Source organism: Sinocyclocheilus grahami, unplaced genomic scaffold (assembly GCF_001515645.1).
Source record: "Sinocyclocheilus grahami isolate Dianchi unplaced genomic scaffold, SAMN03320097.WGS_v1.1 scaffold955.1, whole genome shotgun sequence".
Taxonomy (NCBI): domain Eukaryota; kingdom Metazoa; phylum Chordata; class Actinopteri; order Cypriniformes; family Cyprinidae; genus Sinocyclocheilus; species Sinocyclocheilus grahami.
In genome coordinates this window covers 603,083-628,848 of record NW_015506134.1, presented here as the reverse complement: position 1 = coordinate 628,848, position 25,766 = coordinate 603,083, and the positions used below count along the sequence as shown (strand labels likewise).

General features: G+C 36.5%; 1 pseudogene; it reads right to left on the bottom strand.

The window, feature by feature from the left end:
* Window positions 1-4,128: 4,128 nt before the first annotated feature.
* Window positions 4,129-25,766, bottom strand: part of LOC107564677 (golgin subfamily A member 7B-like) — a 29,973-nt pseudogene continuing 8,335 nt past the window's right edge.

Here is a 25,766-nt window from a genome sequence, read left to right as displayed (position 1 = left end):
TTGGAAGACGATTTAATCCAAAGAAATTTACATTGCATTCAAGTTACAAATTTTATTAGTTCATGCAATCAAACCAATAAATAAGTGTTCCTAATTTTAAAGTTTCTGTTTGCTTTATGAAATCTTAATATTGTATTTTAATTGTATTAATCAAAATTGTTCATATATAATTTCGAATTATTATATCACTTTATTTTATTGTATGATTATATAATTTACAAATTGTATTAAATACAAATATACGCCCATGAGTTCAAGATCAATATTCATCAATATTGTTGGTCTTTTATCCCAGAAGAGATTGTTTAGATATATATATATATATATATATATATATATATATATATATATGTTTTCATTTTCATATAGCTAATGTACCAGTCGTGCTTCATTAAGCAAACATACTTCTCAAGATTTTTTAAACATCGTTTTCTTTAAAGCATTGTTTTAACTGTGTACAATGATCTGATAAACATTTGTTTTTTAAAAATTGTGAATGCACACTTTGCAACATAGACGTTTCCTAAATGTGCGTTTAATATTTGACAGAAGTCAAGTCAAGTCACCTTTATTTATATAGCGCTTTTAACAATACAGATTGTGACAAAGCAACTGAACAGTATTAATTAGGAAAATAGTGTCAATAATGCAAAATGACAATAGTAAACACTCATTTTTCAGTTAAAGACAGTTCATCATTGAATTCAGTGATGTCAACATCCAGCTTAGTTCAGTTTAAATAATATCTTTGCAATCATGTCAACGATAACGCTGGAAATGAAGTTTCTGTAAATCCACACTGAGCTGAATAATGACACGATTGACTTTTTAGAGCCTTTTTGGGCAGAATTTGAATTTGTCTAATATTTGAATTTTGCATCATTGATTCTATTATTTTTATTGTTTATTACTATGAAGCTGCTTTGAAACAATCTTTTTTGTATAAAGCGCTACATAAATAAAGGTGACTTGACTAAACCAAGGTTATCATAATTAACTAAAACTAAAATCATAAAAATTGTTACTTGAAATAAAATAAATGTTAACTGAAATACAATGAAATATATATAAAAAACTTAAACTTATTTTATTTCAGCTAGTTTCCAAGGTAACATTTCTCATTTTAATTTAGTTTAACTTGATGAAATTAAATACCTAAAACTAAACTTGAAAATAAACTATCATACCTGAAAATAAAAACTATAGAAGCATATTTAAAAACAACAAAAACGAATAAAAATATAAAAACACAACATTATTAAAACTTTAGCTAAAAATTAGGAAAGCAGGAAATATAAAAATATAATCTCATTCAAAATATTAAAAGTGCTGTATGTAATTTTTTTTGACATTACTAAAGCAGAAAAATATCATAATATGTTTGCAGATATTTAGGAAACATGCTAAGTTTACATACTTGTTTCGCTGAAAAACAACACTACAGCTAGCTATTCGTCTTTGATAACGTGCGTTCTGTGTCAGAATGTCTGTTTTTTTTTGGTTCATGTGATTCTGCCCACTGCCAATTACAATACCCAATAGTATTTTGACACCCCGAGTTGCCAGTTGGTGGAAAACACAGCATATTGCAAACGATCTGGGTCAGAGATCGCAGATTCTACTTGACCTAAAAAGCCTCGGCATCCATCTAAAAAGCTCTATGATCAGAGATATATTAAAAGTGTAAGGCTCGTTACCTTCTTTTGTCGATTGCGCTCATTCGTGTTGTCTATACTCAATCTGGCAACCGTCGTGAGCATAGTCTGAAGAGGAGGTCAGGAGAAATAGCTCCCACCAATATTTGAATTTGAATCCATTTCAATTGCTAGCTGTCAATATTATATACTGCACCTTTAACAAAACCTATAATAGTATCTCAATGATAAAATAACACAGGACTTAGGCTAGCTAGACCAGCTATCATGTTTCAAAACCATCTTAATCGGGATTTTCCAGAGCTAACACACAGTGAAAAATCTGTAGGAAGCACTCCGACCATTGTACCCGTCTGCTAGCCCTCTTTATTTCACTATTGAGGGCGTCTGATCAACATGTGTCTGTCACTAATGGAAATGCAGAGAAGGCTGAATTAAATGAGCTGGGGAAGGGGAGGTGTGTTTGTGAGTTAAAGCTCCTGGCTTTGCGATTGTTGTTTGGAAGAAGCGAGCGAGTGAGCAGTACTTGTACTTCCTCTCTCTCTCTTTCTTTAAAATCTGGTGCTTTCATGTTTCAACATGCGGATTTTGGGGAGCGTACTGGCCCCCCTGTACCCATACCCCTGGTGCTGCTCCTCCAGTCATTGAGCTGTGCTACTGGATGGAGAACTTCCACTGGAGCTGGTGGAGCCACTGTCTTCAAAGATGGAGATTTCAATCTGGACAGCCAGAGTCAAGGGTTAAATGCTGCGATGTTGAAATATAACAGTGCTAGTATGAAAAATGTAAATACTGTATTAAAGACCCATTTCAGTTGTTTAATGGGTATTCTTTCTTGTGATGACATACTTCATTTTTAATTAGGACATCTGGACGAATATATCAATGGGTTCATCAGCCAATTTGAGGTGGCGTCATTTTACATTTATACATTTGGAAGACGATTTAATCCAAAGAAATTTACATTGCATTCAAGTTACAAATTTTATTAGTTCATGCAATCAAACCAATAAATAAGTGTTCCTAATTTTAAAGTTTCTGTTTGCTTTATGAAATCTTAATATTGTATTTTAATTGTATTAATCAAAATTGTTCATATATAATTTCGAATTATTATATCACTTTATTTTATTGTATGATTATATAATTTACAAATTGTATTAAATACAAATATACGCCCATGAGTTCAAGATCAATATTCATCAATATTGTTGGTCTTTTATCCCAGAAGAGATTGAAAATATAAAAATGTAAGGTCAGAATTTTTTTTAAATACAGAAATAAATACTTTTATTTAGCAAGTATACATTAAATTGATAATTGTTCAAATGTGACAGTACTATTTCAAAGAAATGCTGTTCTTTTGACCTTTCTATTTATCAAAGAAAAATTTGTAAGGTTTCCATAAAAATATTAATCAGCACAAACTGCTTTCAACATTGATAATACAAATAATAATAATAATAATAATAATAAATTATTTAGTTGAACACCAAATCAGAATAGAATAATTTCTGAAGAATAATGTGACATTGAAGATTGGAGTAATTTTTTCTCAAAATTCAGCTTTGTCATCACAGGAATAAATTACATTTTAAAACATATTCAAATAGAAAACTGCTATTTTAAATTGTAATACTATTACAGTTTTTACTGTACAAATAAATGCAGCTTTGGTGAGCACAAGAGACTTCTTTCAAAGACATAAAAAAAATCTTACTAACAACAAACTTTTTAATGGTGATGTAATTACAATAAATGTTTGCTTTGTAAAGTACACATAACATTTATATGGCCGTCAAGTTGATAGACATGCCCTAAAAGCCACATAACCCAAATTTGGACCCTTAAAAAAGTTCTAGATGAGAGTTGGACAGATGTTAAACGCATTCCCTCCTAATAAGAAACTTAGACCTAATCAGATGTTGAGAATATGCAATATTTTGCAAATGTGGTAGCATAGCAATAATGGAATTTAACCCATCAACTGATTCATTTAATTTAAGTTGAAAATGTCTTTCCTATGAGCTAAACCAAAGCTCTGTGATGAGTTACTGGTGGTCAGTGTGGTAGGAACTGAATGGCAGCTATTGTTTGCCCATTGCTCCTAAGGTGACAGCTGGTTGGATCGCGCAGGACTGTGAGCTGATGACGGGTTGCCAAAACCAGCCGGGCCTGCAGTCAGCGGGAAGAGGGAGGAATGGGATTGCCAAGCTAGCTTGATGGTTCACTGGATAGATTTCCCAAAAGGAATCACCCAAAATTATGGGATCCAAAGAATAATACGTTCCTGGAGGATCTTTTGGGAGCGCATTTACTGTCATATTTTTTTTTGGTTCATGTGATTCTGCCCACTGCCAATTACAATACCCAATAGTATTTTGACACCCCGAGTTGCCAGTTGGTGGAAAACACAGCATATTGCAAACGATCTGGGTCAGAGATCGCAGATTCTACTTGACCTAAAAAGCCTCGGCATCCATCTAAAAAGCTCTATGATCAGAGATATATTAAAAGTGTAAGGCTCGTTACCTTCTTTTGTCGATTGCGCTCATTCGTGTTGTCTATACTCAATCTGGCAACCGTCGTGAGCATAGTCTGAAGAGGAGGTCAGGAGAAATAGCTCCCACCAATATTTGAATTTGAATCCATTTCAATTGCTAGCTGTCAATATTATATACTGCACCTTTAACAAAACCTATAATAGTATCTCAATGATAAAATAACACAGGACTTAGGCTAGCTAGACCAGCTATCATGTTTCAAAACCATCTTAATCGGGATTTTCCAGAGCTAACACACAGTGAAAAATCTGTAGGAAGCACTCCGACCATTGTACCCGTCTGCTAGCCCTCTTTATTTCACTATTGAGGGCGTCTGATCAACATGTGTCTGTCACTAATGGAAATGCAGAGAAGGCTGAATTAAATGAGCTGGGGAAGGGGAGGTGTGTTTGTGAGTTAAAGCTCCTGGCTTTGCGATTGTTGTTTGGAAGAAGCGAGCGAGTGAGCAGTACTTGTACTTCCTCTCTCTCTCTTTCTTTAAAATCTGGTGCTTTCATGTTTCAACATGCGGATTTTGGGGAGCGTACTGGCCCCCCTGTACCCATACCCCTGGTGCTGCTCCTCCAGTCATTGAGCTGTGCTACTGGATGGAGAACTTCCACTGGAGCTGGTGGAGCCACTGTCTTCAAAGATGGAGATTTCAATCTGGACAGCCAGAGTCAAGGGTTAAATGCTGCGATGTTGAAATATAACAGTGCTAGTATGAAAAATGTAAATACTGTATTAAAGACCCATTTCAGTTGTTTAATGGGTATTCTTTCTTGTGATGACATACTTCATTTTTAATTAGGACATCTGGACGAATATATCAATGGGTTCATCAGCCAATTTGAGGTGGCGTCATTTTACATGTATACATTTGGAAGACGATTTAATCCAAAGAAATTTACATTGCATTCAAGTTACAAATTTTATTAGTTCATGCAATCAAACCAATAAATAAGTGTTCCTAATTTTAAAGTTTCTGTTTGCTTTATGAAATCTTAATATTGTATTTTAATTGTATTAATCAAAATTGTTCATATATAATTTCGAATTATTATATCACTTTATTTTATTGTATGATTATATAATTTACAAATTGTATTAAATACAAATATACGCCCATGAGTTCAAGATCAATATTCATCAATATTGTTGGTCTTTTATCCCAGAAGAGATTGAAAATATAAAAATGTAAGGTCAGAATTTTTTTTAAATACAGAAATAAATACTTTTATTTAGCAAGTATACATTAAATTGATAATTGTTCAAATGTGACAGTACTATTTCAAAGAAATGCTGTTCTTTTGACCTTTCTATTTATCAAAGAAAAATTTGTAAGGTTTCCATAAAAATATTAATCAGCACAAACTGCTTTCAACATTGATAATACAAATAATAATAATAATAATAATAATAATAATAATAATAAATTATTTAGTTGAACACCAAATCAGAATAGAATAATTTCTGAAGAATAATGTGACATTGAAGATTGGAGTAATTTTTTCTCAAAATTCAGCTTTGTCATCACAGGAATAAATTACATTTTAAAACATATTCAAATAGAAAACTGCTATTTTAAATTGTAATACTATTACAGTTTTTACTGTACAAATAAATGCAGCTTTGGTGAGCACAAGAGACTTCTTTCAAAGACATAAAAAAAATCTTACTAACAACAAACTTTTTAATGGTGATGTAATTACAATAAATGTTTGCTTTGTAAAGTACACATAACATTTATATGGCCGTCAAGTTGATAGACATGCCCTAAAAGCCACATAACCCAAATTTGGACCCTTAAAAAAGTTCTAGATGAGAGTTGGACAGATGTTAAACGCATTCCCTCCTAATAAGAAACTTAGACCTAATCAGATGTTGAGAATATGCAATATTTTGCAAATGTGGTAGCATAGCAATAATGGAATTTAACCCATCAACTGATTCATTTAATTTAAGTTGAAAATGTCTTTCCTATGAGCTAAACCAAAGCTCTGTGATGAGTTACTGGTGGTCAGTGTGGTAGGAACTGAATGGCAGCTATTGTTTGCCCATTGCTCCTAAGGTGACAGCTGGTTGGATCGCGCAGGACTGTGAGCTGATGACGGGTTGCCAAAACCAGCCGGGCCTGCAGTCAGCGGGAAGAGGGAGGAACGGTATTGCCAAGCTTGCTTGATGGTTCACTGGATAGATTTCCCAAAAGGAATCACCCAAAATTATGGGATCCAAAGAATAATACGTTCCTGGAGGATCTTTTGGGAGCGCATTTACTGTCATACCTGAAGACTGCAGATATATAATAGACAATGAGAGAAAGGGAACACACACTAGTTCCTTGAAAAATACTGAAATTTCATTATGCATGACAATTTAATATATACTCGGAAAAAAAAGGAAACCAAAATAATAATCAAAAAGGAAATGGGTTGCCAAGGCAACTTGCAGACTACTGGGGTACATGCAGTGCATTGAGCCTGATCTCTGCAAAGTGACAAGCATTCATCCATGCATCAATAGACTTGACAGGAGCAACATCTCATTAGGTTAGGTGCTTAGAAACAATTAGTCTAGTTCACATTGACCCAACAAATGGCAACATTTCAAACCTTTGCCTGTTGAATTTATAATGTGAGAAGCATAAACAACATTTTCAAACTGCTTCAAAAAAATACAGGCTTTACACACTGATCCAACAGAAGCCAATGAACTGTAATTTGTTGGAATTATGGTTACAAATTTGGAATTTGAAATAATGTTTAAACAGTATAACTTTCATTAATGACACAGTTTGGGTTAAATGTGCACTGGAAGCAAGCAGTGTAATGTGATGCGATAAAACTAGATTATTCCCTTTTTGATATTTTATTTTCTTGTCTTCTATATTAAATCCCACTGACCAATATTCAGTCTGGCTTTGAATATTAATGGCTTCAAACTCCAGCTGTCAAACAGTTCAAGTGTCTTTAACCTGCTTTAAGTTGTTTGTCCTGACAAATGTTATCTTTTCAAGATATTCTTTAATCACACAGACAAAGTGTTTCCGGAATCCAAATCAGGTCTGGCCTTAAACACTTTTTGGTCTCACAGTTTCCTAGCTATGACCACAGAATTGGAAAATGGAAAGAAACGCCTACAAATAAGGCTGATTTTCCTTTCTGCTTTTTATCAACATATCAATGTGTCACCTCTGCTGAATGGCTAAAGGTGATGTGATATTCTTTGTACAGTATGTGACTCTTATGAAAGTGTGGCTTCCCATTTTGGAAAGAACAGTAGACACACAACCACAATTGTGTTGGCTGGTCTCATTAAAATTAGGATAATTTTTTTTGTGGAATAGCAGAAGTGAAAGGAAACCATGGCCATGGGAAACTATGTTACCCTAAAGTGACAGCTATAATGTCTTTTCAGTAAGCAAATAGAATAAGTCATCAAAGTTCACAGATCATGCTTAGCTCTTTCAAGGTGGTGCCAACGCTTCAAAAAACCATCCTGACTCTTTGCAAAGGATACCACTCTCATGCCTCTCTCGACGGGATCTGTGAGGAGCAAACCTCTGGGTGCATAGATCTTCTCATTCTGCTCCTGAATATACATGCTGATCTTTTTCAGTATCTGTGGGGGTCAGAGAAGAGACACAGTGAGGAGGAAGAAAAAGGTTATTGTAATTCCCCTAGTGGTCCTTTAAAGTCAGCTTAAAATAAACGGACTCCATTCGCTTTATAAATAATCTTTTTTGGTCTTACTGTGCATAAATGAAACAACTTTTTTTGCTGGCTGACATCAATCCCTTATTGCTTTTCAACTGCTCCCCTCCAATCACCTGCCTCCGTTCTTAACGGAAAACTTAACTTAACACCCACTTTTAACTTAACACCCACTTTTCACAATTTAATCAATTACAGTGGATACAATTATGTTTGTCCTTACATTTATTTTCTCAAATTTAAAAAAATTAAGTACTTCTTTAATTGTATTGAACTAACTGTACTGCATAATTATACAAAACATTTACTGTATTTCATTATCAAAATAATATTAATATAGCAAATTACTTTTTTATTTATATACTTTTTTATCACAGTTTTTAACCATACAGAGTAAGGGAACTTACAATTGACCAGTTTTTACCGTTAAAATTAGGGTAAGTTTTTACAGTTTATTTTAAATATATGTTTAAAAGTTTATACAATTAAAATTAATTAAAGAGCAGGTCATATGGGTTTTTGAAAAATATCTCTTTTGCAGTTTATAACATAGCTATCCTTAAATGAAAACAATCTGCAAAGTTGTTAATCAAAAAAGTGCATGATAAATAAAGATATTGGGCCTCATTTATCAATCTAACGTAGAAACGAGCGCAGATCTGTGCGCACAAATCAACTTACGACAGAGTTCACGTGTGATTTATGAAACATTCGTATGCCGCCAATCTCATCGTACGAATGATCGCATGTTGATAAATGTGGCGCCAGAAAAAAAATCGTCATTTGAATATCACGCCCCTAAAAACACCCAGGTTTAGAAGCCTCGCCCCAAGAGTTTACGACACGGAGAAACGAAACCCGGCCAAAAAGTAAAAGAGAACTTGATCTTACTCCAAAAACACCCGTTAACCTTGTAATTGCAAACAATTAGGCTACATTAATATATGTAATTTATATGTATATTAAAATACTGGTAAATATAAACAGCCTATTTAGTTCCCCTCACTCTACAACAAATATTTTAAATTTAACGGTATTCAGAACCGAACAAGAATGAAAAATAAGTAGTTATAAAATTATATTTTTAACTGTAAAATAAAACACAAATTAGGCTATAGTGGCATTCATTATAAACAGCATACAAATGTCAAGCAAAACTGAAACGGCATTGGGCTCACACGCCTATACCATACCATTTTTGCAATATTTGTAAAAAATTTTTGCAGAACTATTATTCATTATGCAGCCTAAACATGGCTTTATACTTCACTCATGTTCTAATATCCATGTAAAATCCTTCACATGTGCAAAAATGTTTATTGTTTGGGCGCTGCACGCTGATTTTACAGAGGACCTTTTAAAATAAACAGTGTAACTTATGTTTGGTTGACTGCATTTTAGTTTGATGATGAATGGCTGAAATGTCAGGCAAGGCTAGAAGTAATGTTGTTTGTGTGTGCGTGAGGCGCCTGTGGGATCAGATGGATTCAATCAAATAAAGATATAAAGAAAATAAATTAAATGCATTAAGAGTGTCACAAAAACGAGCATAACCTATACTTGCGTTAAAAATGTGTATGCTTCATTTGCATAGCCTTCCTTATATGGTATCAGCCCATATATGGGTTCATTTGAAAGCTTGGAGTGTCTTCTTTACAAAGAATACCATTCATTTTGGTTTTTATATTCATAAAGCAGTAAAATTAAGCTTAGAAATGTATTCGTCCCACACACGATTTTCCGCCTAGCCATTGCGAACTTTTTTTACGAAGAATGTGTATTTGATATATTTTTTACAATAAAGTCAAGTCATATATCACAAGAAAGCTCTCATTCTCAGGAATGTCACGATGTAGATTATTTTATTGTGTGACAATCATAGATCGAAATATCTTCAATTGAATTGCGATGGAGAGTTGAGCCTAATAGAACCTGAATTACAGAATTTCAAAAAATATATATTGAATTAAAACTCAAAAAGCGCCTATGTTTTTTTGTGTTTATAGTAATAGTTGAAAAGTATATAATGTTATTTATAAAGAATTCCACTCATATTTTGTAGTTCAAAGGGTTTTATTTACAATGAAACCATTTTTTTTTATTTCCTCCATTGTATGTGTGTAGGGCAAACATTTGAATTTGAGTATGAAAAATTTAGGCAAAAATTCCAAAAAACGCCCAGAGCTTATTATGCTGCTATTCGCGCATATAAAGCTAAAGCCCTGTCCAAAACAACAACAAAAAAAGACATTCTAATCTTACTGATTAACGATCGACTAATGAGCTTCGTTTGACTGTCAGGAAAATAAAAATGAACAAAATGCTGTCAATCTACAATTATCCACCATATTTACTATGCTGTGCGCAACTTCAGGTAACTCAAAAACTTGCGTACACGAGCTGAGACCAGACGTGAGATTTGATCGTAGCCACCGCTCACGTCCATATTGATCAATTCCAAATTTTGCGTTGAAACGACCGTACGGTCAATTTTCTGTCGTACGTTCGTTTCGTAAATGAGGCCCATTGTCTTTCAAAAGAGAGAGTCGATTCTGAATTGCCTTAACGAGTCGTCATATTTTCGAATCTTTTGCCTGTTACCGGTATACGTCACTGGGTAACACATTTGCATAATCCCGCCTGACCGCGAGTCTGCCCTGCCTACAAACACTTCCACTACTTAGTGTGTTTACCTCATGTTGAGAAGACACTGTTCAAGGATACCACAGAAATACAATTCAAACCTTTTGTTGTGTACATGTCATTTTACCAAGGACTGCTTCTCTAATCTTGTGCTTTTATCATCATTGGCTTCTAATCTTCTTAATTTGGACTAACAAGCTCTCTCCGAACCACAACCTGTAAGTATGATGGATACGTTATGTGTACATTTTCAATTTAATTTTCAAAATAACAAGTGTTTGTGCTAATATGTGATGTACACCTAGTGCAGCTTTAGGTTTCTAGGTAAAGCACGATATTAGTCTTACTGAAATAGTTCTGATAATTCACTCTGAACCCACTATTTCCTAAGAATGTGTCGATTAATGTAGACTGACGTTGTTCTAATAATTACTTCATTTAATAATAAAGAATGTAGTGTAGCACACAGACCAGTTAGCACTCGGCTAACGTATCCACCATTATTGTTTTAAGTGTTCACAGTTTAGCAGCTAAACTTTAGCTGTGGGCACGATTCGCTTGCATTAGTGATTTTGTATTTTATGGCATTATTATAAGAACGGATTGGAGCACTATATTATTGTTTTATGTAAAGGTGCTTTGTCAATGGTAGCGCTCGCTAACTTGCTCAAGGACTTCTCTCTGTGCCAATCACAACAGGCTTGGCCAGCTGACCAATCAGAGCAGAGTAGGCTTATGGAAGGGAGGGGTTTGCTCTGAACTTGCTTGGAACGAATCGTTTCGAAATCATTGGCAAATGACTCTAATATTAAGTGTATATTCTGAGAAAATTACTATGTTTTCTAACCTTAGATGCATTTAAACCTGTTGTAGGGGACTCCAAAGGGAACGAATCGTTTCGAAATCATTGGCAAATGACTCTAATATTAAGTGTATATTCTGAGAAAATTACTATGTTTTCTAACCTTAGATGCATTTAAACCTGTTGTAGGGGACTCCAAAGCAATATTAGGACACTTTAAAATACCATATGACCTGCTCTTTAAGTATTTTTAAAGATAATTATAAAAAAGCAATTACAAATAGCTTATATAAAAACAATAGAAGTTTATAGCATTATAAAGCTAAATAAATGCTCATAATATTATATTGTATACTTTTAGAGCCATTTGTGAAAACATCAAAGCTGTATAATAGTAGTTTATTTAGATTACTCAAGTTTATTTGTTTGACTTTTCAAGTGAGCATTGCAAAGGCTATCTGTGTTTCTCTACCCCAGTGGGGTGAAACTGTGCATCACTTTGCTACGCTTTGCCTTCCACTCTACAGAACCGGCCGTGAAAAAGGATGAGATGTTTGTAATAAGGGAAGAAAACGGATCTGTTCTGAATTCAGTGGCCACGAACAAACTTCAGGATGAGCAATGACTCACAGGAGTAAATCCAACACATGCTGCTAATATGCTACTTGGCGCAACCCAAAGTGAAATATGTTTTTCCAGAACAAAGTGTACAAGCACACTTTTATCCAAAAGCTTACATCAATTTATCATGATAAAATTTCCATGTAAATATGCATGTGAGGTCCAAAAGCCTAAGACCACCAGTGGAAATGCTTTTTCATTACAACTTATATATCAGCATAATGTATTGACTGGAAAGTTGAATTGAAAACTGAACATGAATATCTTACTGTTTGGAATGTCGGCCTTTAGCTTTAATGACAGCAGCACTTAAGCTGAATGAAGTTACATTTACAGTGATTCATTTAGCAGATTATTTTATGCAAAGCAACTTACATTGCATACACAGTATTGGTTCATGCATTTGCTGGGATTTAAACCCATGACATGACCATGTTGCTATAACATCATAACTTGAAAAATAAAATATTAATAATAAAGAAAATGTAAATCCTAAAACTTCCTGTTTATTTACAGATTTCAATTAGATTTTGAATTCCTGATAGTCAGTGCACTCTTAGATTTCAGGAACTGAGCTGGTACTAGCTGTGTTATTCTGGGTCTTACAGTGTTTTATTTTCAATTTCTTTTAAATCGTCAACAGAGTCAGTCAGTGCTAGAGTCAGATTCCAGAAAAGTAAAAATCTCCCCTCATTTTCTCCATTGAGAAATTTATTTTTAGTGATAACCTTTAAATAAAGATGTACAATGAGCTCTGAAGTTGTTAAGCAATGATGTATGAATCCAAACCAGCTCAATAGTAACTGTTCCCATAAACCACTGCAGATGGCATAAAGTCATTATGTCTTTTGTATTTTTGGAAAATTAATGCCAAATATATCACTGGAAGCAAGGCAACTTAAAAATCGGCATTGGCAAAAACATATTTTTGAAATAATGACTACTCACTTTTTATAATGATAACAGTAAATATATCTATAATATAATATTATAAATATATCTGTAATAATATATCTATCTATAGTAAATATATATATTATTTAAATATAATTATTTCCTGAACAGCATGCTGTTATATGATGAGGAATGGAACTTGAATATATGGAATGAAATTATGATTTGGAATGAAAGATGTCTCTCATAGTTGAGGTATACCTATGATGAAAATTACAGGCCTCTCTCATCTTTTTAAGTGGGAGAACTTGCACAATTGGTGGCTGACTAAATACTTTTTTGCCCCACTGTACATACAGCGTGACATGCATGTCGCATGCATGTGATACGAAAAAATCAGTCTGTGCAATGAATAAATTTACTGCAGTAGCACGCGTGCGATAGTTTTGCATGTGTGTTCTGTTCTCTGTTGCCATCTACTGGTAATAGTGGTAATTTTATGTCATTTTCATTTTAAAGGTGTTTGTTTTCCACCTGAAGGCAGAAATGTCTACTAAAGCATGGTACATGTTCAATGTTATCTTCGTGACTTTTACAGCATAAATCTGAAGTTAAATTAAATAAATAAATAAACTGATATATAATATATAACGTTGATATGTCTCAATAAAGTTTACACACGCTTTTGGTCCGTGAACTGGATCTTGCTCATTACGCGCGCTGTCTGTGGAAGTTTGGCCGGGACCGGTTCCAGAATTAGATCACTGAGGTTGCTCTCACATATAAATTTTTACCCGTCCATTGCTATGGTTATCACTTGAGTTATCAATCACTGCTATTTCGATTTCAGGGATTCCATGACTAATAATATGGGGAGGCAACTGTGTATATATATCTGTGTAAATCTGAAATGTTTTTATTGATTCATTTAGATTTTACCATGGAAATGCGAAACATAGTTTTTAAAATTTCCAACGCGTGTACCACAGGTCGAGAATTGGTGCTGCTTGAAAGAACAAAATGTCATTTTGTGATTTACGGTCTTGAGGCTTGACGTATGACACAGTGCAGCACTCTCTAAATCTTTGTCTCCACTGCCCTGACTTCTGTGTGCAATCACTCGTCTTTGATAAGGAAGATGCTTATCATGCTAGCCTAGAGCATGAGAGAACTCATCCGTGTCCACTCATGTGTGGCCTTCTGTCAGCTGGAGCGGCAAACAAAAGTGCTCATCATGGGTGGGTGCAGTTTATCAGAGTTCGCCATTAAAGTGGGCATTTTTCCTGTCTAGAGTTTACAAATAACACTCTGAAAAAGCCTGATGTGACCTCGGAGTTCCACAATGCATGAACGACGTCACTTTTCAAACATGTTCAAGCATGAAGATGAATATAGTATGTCCACTCTATCTCCTGTGTGGAGTAATTTGCTGGCCTTTGGAAGTATATTTCAGCACTGAATGCCATGTTATGATTTGGTCAGATATGCCCACTGATGGACAGGTGCTCACCACAAGGGAACTATTGTCTAAGTAGGGCGTATCTACGCATATCGAACCTTATCTCAATTTTGTTTGCATGCTATTCAGAGAAAGTGATTTACATCTGCCGCTGCAAACGTGTGTGGTCAGATTCAAATGGGCCGGCAGATCAAAATGTTCAAACTTTCTAATGTTTTGGTTCTGTGTGAATCCTTGGGTAACCAGGCCTGAATGCTCGTCTTTGATCTTCAAAGGCGCTCATGGTTTGGAGCTGTTCTCAATCTTACATCTCAGGACTGGCTTCTTCATGAATGTTGAGTGTATTGTAAATGAAACAGGAGAAGACTTTATCTTGATACCATTTCATAGCGTGTCTCCATGCACAGGAAGATGATGTAGGCTGTAGCACAAGCCAGGCAGCCTTCCAGGTAGGACTGACCGCCAATCTTTTCAGCCTCTGCATAATAGCAGTTGAGCGTCTTCAACGTTTCTTCAAACAGGCTCCTCTCGATCTGTGCACAACAGTTAGTTTAAACTCAGCCAGCTTGCCAGCGGATCCTCTGCATTGAATGGGTGCCATCAGAATGAGAGAAAACATCACAGTAATCCACAAATAACTCACACGACTCTAGTCCATCAATTAACGTCTTGTGAAGCAAAAAGCTGCATTTTTGCAAGAAACAAATACATCATTAAAACTTTAAGAAGTTAAAACTTCAAACCATTGCTTCCTGCTAAAATGCAAGTTCTCTATTCATAATACTGCTTTCTACAGTGAAAAAGATGTCTGGTCTGAATCAGGAGAGATTTGTTTCTCACAAACACATAGTTTTTCACTGCAAAAGATGTTAACCGATGGACTGGAGTGGTGTGGATTACTTGTGGATTATTGTGATGTTTTTATCAGATGTTTGAACTCTCATTCTGACGGCACCCATTCACTAGAGAAGCTCTCTTTGTGAACAAGTGATGTAATGCTAAATTTCTTCAAATCTGTTCCAAAGAAGAAACAAACTTATCTACATCTTGGATGGACTGAGGGTGAGTACATTTTTAGCAAATTTAAGATTGAGGCAATCAAAAGTCTTAAGATTAAAGCAATGTCACATGCGACGACTGTGCGACCACATAAATGGCAGTAATACATCAGATGTGTCCCCTAACCTTCATCTGAATCTCACCCTGCTGTCCAGCTCAGCGGGGAACTTGGTCTGGAATTTGCAGATGGTGCCGTCTCTGTAGTCTCTCTGAATGAAGACCTTGGTGGCCAGAGATGCACTGTGACGCAACTCCTGAAGGTTGTGAAACTACAAAGAGACACAAAATACATCAGGAATGTCTCAAAGGGGGCGCTCATGAGCACCTTTCTGAAACTTAAAATGACAAATGGCACAGTCACTAGGCCATTGGTATGACTAGCGCCTTGTATGTACATAATTTTAAACATTTTTCATGTAAATCATTACTTGCACAGTTAAATCATTATACATGTGGATAAGAATTTGTGATTTGACACTTAAAATTGAGAGGGTCCTGACAGCATGACATTGTGTCAATTAATTTAATGATTTACGGTTTCTATCTCTTCCAAGACACTCAGAAAACCTAATGATAGAGACTGGCCCTACATCAAGAGTCTATAGACAGGGGCCTCTGAAGCAATAATATTTTAAAATATGAAGGAATATGTATGCAGGTTTATAAAATCCAGGCCAGTAAAAGACAGAGCATCAATCAAAAGAAGGAAAAGAAATACTCAATGAGTTGTTTTAGGAATTCATGTGTAAAAACCATCTTTACCAGCTCTGGAAACATCATGAAATATATTTAGAGAGCCAAGAGAGAGAATGAAACCTGATAGATCCAAGATGCAAATCCAACTCTAGTGACCATTTGCTGTGTCCCATTTCTCCTGATTCTCCAGTTGACAATACAGTTGGACAGACATATTCCAGCACTTGGTCTGTCTACAGTGGCTGCTGGCAAACATGTGTTTCATAAATTTAATTTTCAAATAATAATAACTACATGAATTAAAAACAGACTGCAGCTTTCTGTCTGAGCATATCACCTAACACACTGTAAGCAATGCATCAGTTTCTTTCTTTCGAAACCTTGTTTCTCCCTCGTAAACAAAGCCCTATTTTAACAGATCAAGATATGAGACCAGGCTCACAGCTTTATTTTCAGCAAAAATTAATTGGCCTCACAGTTGTGGTCTCATTAGTGTAATTGCTGAAAGCTTTGATGCCAAAAATAAGTCTATTGTTAATACTCTCTATAGCTAACACCGTAAAGTTCCCTTTCATGAGAACTTCGAACTGTGTCCTCTAGGGGTCGCTATGGGGAACACCTCGTCGTGACCCATGTCTGAAGCATACATTGAAAAAACACCAACTCATTGGCCGGCGACTATAGTATAAATAGGCGTCGGGAGCACACATCATTCTCTTCTTCGTCTTCATTGACTGTTTTGTTTGAAGCGTGCATTTCTGTGGTAAGAGCGATCTATTCATCTCATTATGGCGAGCACTAGCAAAGCGTTGAAGGATGTGTGCATCCGTGTTGACGTTGTTTAACATCTGATGACACACACGATCTATGCGTTATTTGTTTGGGGGAAGAGCACGCATGCGATGCCTCCGAGGGGGCAATCGGCGTGCACTGCGAGCATTTTTTCCAAGGGAAAAGCTCCGCTCTCGTTTGTCTCTTTTTCAAGAAAGAGGGGCAGTCATCTGCTCTCCGCGATTCAGGACCCGCCGCTCGAAGGAATGGAAGAGGCCGTTTTTTCCTCACGCATCCATCGATTCCAGCATACAAGTTATGCCAACGTCGAGGCGATGCGCGAAAGCGGTTATGAGAAGATGCCCTATAGAGAGACGCTGGCCAGCTATCTCTCTATGGGTGAGACGTCCTCTAAGACTCCCCTCCTTGACATCTCGCTTGGATGCCAGGGCATACGCAGCAGCAGCAGTTCGGGCTGTCGCTTCATTGCACATGATGGTGATGCTCCAAGCATATCAGGCTGACCTGCTGAAAGACCGAGATAGCGGCCTTCACAAAGCCCAGGTCTGAGCCTGAACAACCCAGGGGTCCTAGCCCATCTCGGCCCATCTACGCATTTTTGATCTCGTTCTCTGAGTTGGTTAGACCCCGGTACCTTGGGCTCCATTCAACTAGTGTGTCTCTGTCGAAACACTCTGGAAGCATCACTCCCCTCACCATTGAGGGTTATTGTGAGTATGGTGTTTTCTTTCGAGCGTTAATCCTCTCTGAGGAGTTGCATTCCTCGCTCCAGGGGCTGTCCTCGTGGTAGTATTGAGCAGTGCTCCCCTTTATCAAAGTGTTACCTGGAATGAGCAACGTTATTCCTCTGAGTTCGGAGTTCTCCTCTCACATGAGAAGTTTGAGTTCTCTGTTTCTCCAGAGCACCTGGAACCAGCAGCATCAGGTGAATTAGGCCCTTCCTCTGCCTCCCTGATGCGCTGAGTGTTTGGCTAGCTTGCAGTATGCTTACCCTTCTGATTTTACAATCATGCTGCAGGTCGAGCCCCCTCTCATTGAGAGCTGGGTTTGTGCTCCCTCAGCCAAGGTAAACTATTGCTAGCTGTTCCAGCATTGGAACATGCTGTAGGTTGAACCCCCTTCTCGACTGAGAACTAGGTGTGTTGCGTTATGCTTTGCCCACTTTTCTAAAATCATGTACGGTAAGAGCTATGCGCAACAACTTCGTGCTCTTTCTGAGTGGTTTAAAACCCCGGTTCCACCTTGGGCACCACTCCTCCTATGTATCCTCTGGATACCTACTTTAACAGGGTGTTGCTACTAGGGGTCTGTTGAGACAGTTCCTTCAGCACATACAAAGAGAACGTGCGGTAGCCCCTAAGTGACAGGCCAAGACTAGTATGATTCTAGTCTCTTGGTCGTATTCCCTTAAAGGAATCTATTCCTGATTCCAAGCCTTGAGCTCTACCCCGGGCCCAGGAGTCTGGCCCTAACAGGTAAGTATTTGGGGTATGTAGCCTAGGCCTTTGGCCGTATAACGGGAATAACGTCACTGACAGCCGTCTAACGTCCCAAGAGCGACTCCCATAGCAATATGGTAGAGTTGGTACTTAGTGCTCGCCATGGTTCTGGCATGCACTCCCCTCAGCATGGTGGCGTGGGTATACCGTTCCCCATAGTGACCCCTAGAGGACGCAGTTCGAAGTTCCCATGAAAGGGAACGTCTCAGGTTACTTATGTAACCATGGTTCCCTAAGTAGGGAACGAGACACTGTGTCCTCTAGGTTTCTTGCCACGCAAGCTTCAGATGAAGAAGTGAATGATGTGTGCTCCCGGCGCCTATTTATACTATAGTTGCACCGGTAGTGACGTCATGGCTGTCGCCGGCCAACGAGTTGGTGTTTTTTCAATGTATGCTTCAGACACAGGTCACGACGAGGCGTTCCCCATAGCGACCCCAAGAGGACACAGTATCTCGTTCCCTACTCAGGGAACCATGGTTACATAAGTAACCTGAGACGTTACTCTGTAAGGCCAGTGCTGAAACATACAGAACGAATGAAAAAGGTTTAATGGTTCTTTAAAGGTGTAATGGGCTGTAGATGACGGGGGGGAAAATCACAAATACAACATTTTTAATACCAGTATTGTTTCTCCTAGAAAGCAATGAGATTAAATTGAAAACAAATGGAGAGTTTTGTTTAATAATCACATTATTTGTTTAATAGTGTGTCACCTTTCAATCAGTGATTTTCAACCAGGGGGCCGGGACCCACTAGGGGGCCTCAAATGTCTTAAAATGACTTTTAAAAGATTTAATAATCATCTTTAAATAAGCTAAAACTAAAACTAAACTAAAAACTAAACTAAATTATACTAAAAATCACAATGTGAACTAACATCTCTTAATGTATTTCTTACTTTAATGTTTATTTAAATACCAGGATCTTGGAAAACCTAGATTTTTTAAAAGTGTTTTCAAGCTGGAAACGTCATGGAAACAAATACAGTTATGGAAATTTATATAATGAGTACACATTTAGTTAAGTCTACTTCCAGTTATGTCAAGCTCAAAAATATTTTATCATGTAGAAATAGTTATTTATGAGTAAAAATCCATTTTAAAAACCTTATCCCATAATCACTAATGACTGAAAAATTAAGCTGAAAATTAAAAGTAAATTGGTCATTAAGAGTGTGAAACCTAAAAAACATTCAGTTCTGGAATTCTGGAAATCTGGAATGATGTTTTACTATCATAAGAGAATCAGTATCAAACTGTTTGTTTTAAATTTTAATACGTTGCATTTTAATTTTAGCTAACAATTTTTGTTCATTTTTCATTTCAGATTTAGTTTTAGTTATTGTAGTATTTTGAGTCAAACTAAATGAAAATAATAAATGTTGCCTTGGCAGCTAGCTGAAGTAAGTAAGTAAATAAATAAATAAATATATATATTTTTAATTGTTTTTTTTTTCTTTATGGTTTTAGCTTTAATTAGCTATAACAACCCTGGGGCATTCAAGTTAAAAAGTCTGAGAACTACTGCTTTAGATATCTCAGCAATAAGCTGCGCTCAAATTTGCCAAGTCTGCAATCAAAAGTCAGGCGCTATATTGTTTTAGGAGAAACGTATGAGACAAAAGTTGATATTTAAATGAGGCACAACTAAAGGAGCCACCCCTGAGCAAGATTTCATGAATATATCAATAAATTAAACTACATGTTGTCATTATGACTTCACACCATCCAGCATTGGAACAAATACAAAGAAAGTCAGAATTAGCAACCAAAGCTTCATAAGGATGTGCGTGAATGATAATTAGTCTTCATTGTTGCCATGACACACAAAGCATTTTAGTTCACGCCAAATGAGATGAGCCTAATTATCCCTGCACTCCTTCACCGAGGCATCGCTCAGTGAGACTCCAACTCAGGCTGAGGACGCTCATAATAGCTGTTCTGCTGTGAAAAGTGAACCAAATTTTGGTTTGATTTGGTGCCATTTAGAGTCTTCAGAAAATTCTGTCATAATTTACTCACTCTCATCCTGTTCCAAACCTGTATGACTTTCTTTATTCTACAGGCAATTTAAAGGAATAGTTCAACCAAAGAAAAACTTGCTGAATATTGGCACATCCTCAGGCCATCCAAGATGTAGTGTTTCTTCATGGGAACAGATTTAAAAAAAAATTTACATTAAAATATCTGCTCACCTATGGATCATCTGTAGTGAATGTGTGCCACAGGAAACAATATTATAGATTATGGTCTTGTATTTTGTCCAGAAGCGATAGTTTAAAATTAAAATGTCTTAATGATGGGTTTGTTTATTACAACCACACAGCTTTTCACTTAACAAGACGTTAATTGATTGACTGGAGTCGTGTGGATTACTTGAGGATTATTGTGATGCTTTTATCAGCTGTTGAACGCTCATTGAGGTTCGAACAACATTAGACCTATTGATTTTTAGACTTTTTTTCAAAAATATCTTCTTCTGTGATCCAAACAAGTCATACAGTTTTGGAGGGTGAGAAAATGCTAACATTTTGTTTAATTATTTTATTCATTTGATTGATTGTTTCTGATGCAGAAAAGCTAGTTCATGCATTCATGGACTCTTGACTGGATTACTGTAATGCACTACTAGCTGGTTGTCCTGCATCTTCAATAAACAAGCTACAGTTAGTCCAAAATGCAGCTGCTAGAGTTCTTACCAGGTCTAAAAAAAATATGATCATATCACCCCAATTTTTTCATCTCTACCCTGGTTACTTATTACCTATAAGGCACTAAATTGTTTAGCTCCTGTAACTGATCTTCTTATGCCCTATAATCCAACACACTCTTTAAGGTCACGCAACTCTGGACTTTTAGTAGTACCTAGGATAGTAAAGTCCACTAAAGGAGGGAGATCATTTTCTCATCTTGCTCCTAAACTCTTGAAGTCTTCCTGATAATGTCTGGGGCTCAAACACACTCCCTCTGTTTAAATCTAGATTAAAGACACATCTCTTCAGCCAAGCATTCACATAATGAATCTCATAACGTTGTTCCCAGGTAGATCAGATAAAAGTCACAAACATATTTTTTTGCTTGAAACGTTATGAACAGCAGCTACGCTAATTCTTTTCCATTTGCCTTTCTGTTCCTACCCCGGGATGCCCATCTCAAAGTAACTATAGATTAGGGTGACCATACATGCCATTTTCCCAGGATGCGTCCTGGCCAGGATTTCTATAATGCCTAAAATATCTAGGTTTTGGCTTTGTTTGCGTGTGCAGACCGATCGGTGTATGACATCAAAATACCATACAGACGGTTCCTTATGCTTTCAAAATGCTCTCGAGGCATTTTGATGTCATAAACCGATCCGTCGGCAGTATTTTGATGTCATAAACCGATCGGTCTGCACACGCAAGCAAAGCCAAAACCTAGATATTTTAGGCAATATAGAAATCCTGGCCAGGACGCGTCCTGGGAAAATGGCACGTATGGTCACCCTACTATAAATTACACCAGCTCCAGCGTGGATCTAGCCTCATAGAAAGACTTCAGATGATCTAACACCTGTGAAGAGATGATGCTGACCCCTGCAAGGACCCCAGATGACGCCAACTTGAATCGACATGCACAACTGCAAAAATGTCTCTATATTGTAATCATTATGATCACACTTGTAATAATAGCTTTAATGAGTTTCTGCCTAAAATTAATTATTGTTAGCTAACTGTCAGGGATTCATCACAGTCACTGCAGTCACCAGCCCGGATAATCACCCGATCACAGTCACCTGAGTTCTGATCACCCGCACCTGCTGTCACCAATCAAGCCACACTACAAATATACACACATCACAGTCACTCACTGTCCGGTCTACCGTTCACTTCTATGGACTGCCCTGGACTCGCTATATTATATTCTCCTCGAAAGACTTACCTTCTGGTTCTCCCACAATCCTCCAACGACTCCTTGGAAGCTGTTCCACGATCTCCCACGAAACCAGCATCAGACACTCACCCTCAGAACTCAGATAAGAACCCTGGAATCATTCACTCTGTTGACACTCACCTGCCTTAACCTAACCCATTCCACTCCTCCACATCCTGTACCAATAAACCCTCCTGTCTTTCACTTACCTGTTGTGTCTGGCCTTGCTTTATGACACTAACTGTATGATTCTATTATCTTGAACTGTTCATTTATGAAATAAACATTACTTGGACACATTCACTTCTGATAACAGATCACTCTAAATTGTAATGTAGACACATGCATTGTCAGTAAAGCTGCTTTGAAACAAAGTGTAATCTGAAAAGCACTATACAAATAAAAAAATTCTGAATAAAAGCTGTTTCTACATTTTATTCAGTATTCAACAAAGTTTTAACATACAGTCAGATTGGAAGTGGCAATTTCTGCCAGCTCTTGCCATTTCTGTCCAATTTGCATCAGACAGTCGGTAAACGGACTGTAGGTGGTTAGTGGGCTTAGGTTATGACGATAAAAAGAGTAACCATACGATTTCTGTAAATCGTGAACTGGCGAATAAGTCTGAAAGGCGAATGAGGGTACAGTGACATTCCTAAAGTGAGACCATTAGCATCATTGGCCATCACAACTCTCAGCAGTGAGATGCTCACGGCCAATTAAAATTCATCAGTTGAGGAAAAGGTTATGAATTTTAATGAAACGGTCTGTCCAGCAAGAACATCTGAGGGGTCAAAGGTTGATTCTAGATGCTGCCAATATTGAGCCGTATTTCATAAGTAGCTGAGCAGATCTGCAGAGGCATAGCAGAAAGATAGATGTGTACCTTCAAAACTTCATAGGCTCTCGGGCATTTCCTCTTCCTTCCCTTGTGAATGGGGAAGATTATTTTAAACAGATGTGACAGAGGCAGAACATTTACAGCTCTCGGGTTTCTTCCCACAGAAAAAGAGAAATGCTGATGTGCTCTCAAACCCTTGAGAGACACTGTAGAGGAAGCAAAATATATACTTTCTTCAGTTTAATGGTGGTTTATAGACCCATATGTTATACGTGAAGGAGTCCAATTGACTGAGTGAGCAAAAATAAACTTTTCTGCCCTGGTCGGCTGGGTGTTTAGCAATATTTTGGACTCATTACACAGAGAATACGCAAGTCAGCCAGCTTATGGGCTCAGTTTTAAGCAACACATAAGAGACACTAAAACCATTCAAATGAAATATATTATATATCAATCATATCATGTTATTACTCACTGATGCACAGGCCAGCTGCCCAATGTCTCTGAACTCCTCACAACTAGCTACTGTAAAGCTGTATGGAGCTTTTTAGGTTCATTATCTAGACCCACATACACAAGACACCTGTCAAAATGTACATGAAACAAAATTAAACACACTCTAAAAAACACTGGGTTAAAAACAACCCAATCTGGGTTATTTCTTAACTCAAGGGCTTGGGTTAATTTTACCCAGCAAATTGCGTTGTTTATTAAACCCAGCATAATGGGTTGATTCATTTTTACTATAAAACTAGCTTATTTTTATGGCATATGTGTTTACAGACTTAAATCCTTTAAACATTTGTAAAATACTCCACACAACTACTGGTTTGCATGATAACTTCCTTTATTTTCTTTTATTTATATCATATTTACAGTATAGCATATTTTATATAGTTTTTAATACATATAAAAAAATCGACATTGTTTAACAAACATTAGAAAAATTTAACATTTAGAAGTAATTTACGTGTAATTGACCAGTCTCTGTTATCGTTTTTCAACCGTAACGGCGCTGGTTCTCCTGCCCGAGCTAGAATCGTGTTCGGTGGGGAACTGCTAACTTCAGATCTCTGCCCTGCATTTCACTCAAAGCCAAAATATATTGTAACTGCCTTCATAACCTGCCCATAAACAAACGGTAAACAGCTCTGAGGACATATTTTAACATCCAAAGTATTTATATTATGTACCTTTATGAATAAAATAATTTATTTTATGCATGACATCAGGCCTTTCCATCACGCGAAAAGACCAACGTGACACTCGTTTAACTTAGGTGATTCACTCCGTGCCCATGTATGTTGCTCTGCATAAAATTGAACAATATATAGCACAGTAACGATTTTATAGATAAAATAAAATGTACACAAACCTGTATTTTACTGAAGAAATGCATCAATTCGATGGCGCTAAGAACTGTTCTCTCCTGAAGAGGATGAAAAAACACCGCAATAAATAACTCAACCACTGGGTTACGTCTGACCCAGGATCTGTGTGACACAAAAACTACCCAAACACTAAAAAAATAACCCAGGATTTTTTAGAGTGCCAAGAAGTTCATTATTCAACAAGTAAATAAGTAAGTAAATAAATAAATAAAAATAAAGCTTTGTATAGGCTGCTGACAGTCATGGCTAACTGAGTGTGATGGAAAACAAAAATCATAATGCAAATAATAATAATAATAATAATATCCTGAAAGTCTTTTTACAATAGACTTTTTTTTCAAAAGATATATACAACAGATAGTGTTTTTCAACAGAAACTAATTTTTTAATTAAATTAATACTGTTATAAAAATTATATTTAAAATAAATTCTGCTTTTTAAAACTTTCTATTCATTCACCTTTGCTACTCAACTGTTTAACTCAAATTGTTAAGTTTTTTTTTTTTTTACTTTACTCACAAACAGACCAATAAGCATTTGATACCCGTCTTGTGCACAGATGCCTTTATAATCAAAGACTGCTGATCTTGTGCACAATTTGTTATCCATGTTAATTAAATACCAGGAGATTAGGAACTGAATTTCCGCTCCCCCAAGAGACTCATTTGCTTTTAAATAGACTGTGGCTGCCTTTTGAAGCTTGTTTATAAATGAATGATTGTCATACCAAATAGATTTTCACAAAAAATCAGCTGAATAGTTCAGAACAGGACTCACAGGAATTGCTTTGAATTTATATTAAAGGGGTCATATGATGCGATTTCAAGTTTTCTTTTCTCTTTGGAGTGTTACAAGCTCTTGGTGCATAAAGAAGATCTGTAAAGTTGCAAAGACTAAAGTCTCAAATCCAGAGATATTCTTTATAAAAGTTAAGAGTCAACCACGCCTACCTAAAACGCCTCATTCTAACACGCCCCAACATATCTACGTCACTATGTGGAAATATTAGCATAATACCGCCCAAATGTGAACGCAAAGAAAGAAGGCGTGGTTTCAGGAACAGCAGTGTTGATGCAGCCATGTCAGGGAGACGGTGTGTGTTTCAGTGCGAAATCAAAAGCAATTTATTTGGCCTTCCGGAAGTAGATGCAATTAGGAATCATTGGTTAAGATTTATTTACAACAGAACAGCACAACACAGATGTTCGAATTTGTGCAACGCATTTTATGGACGACAGTTTTTT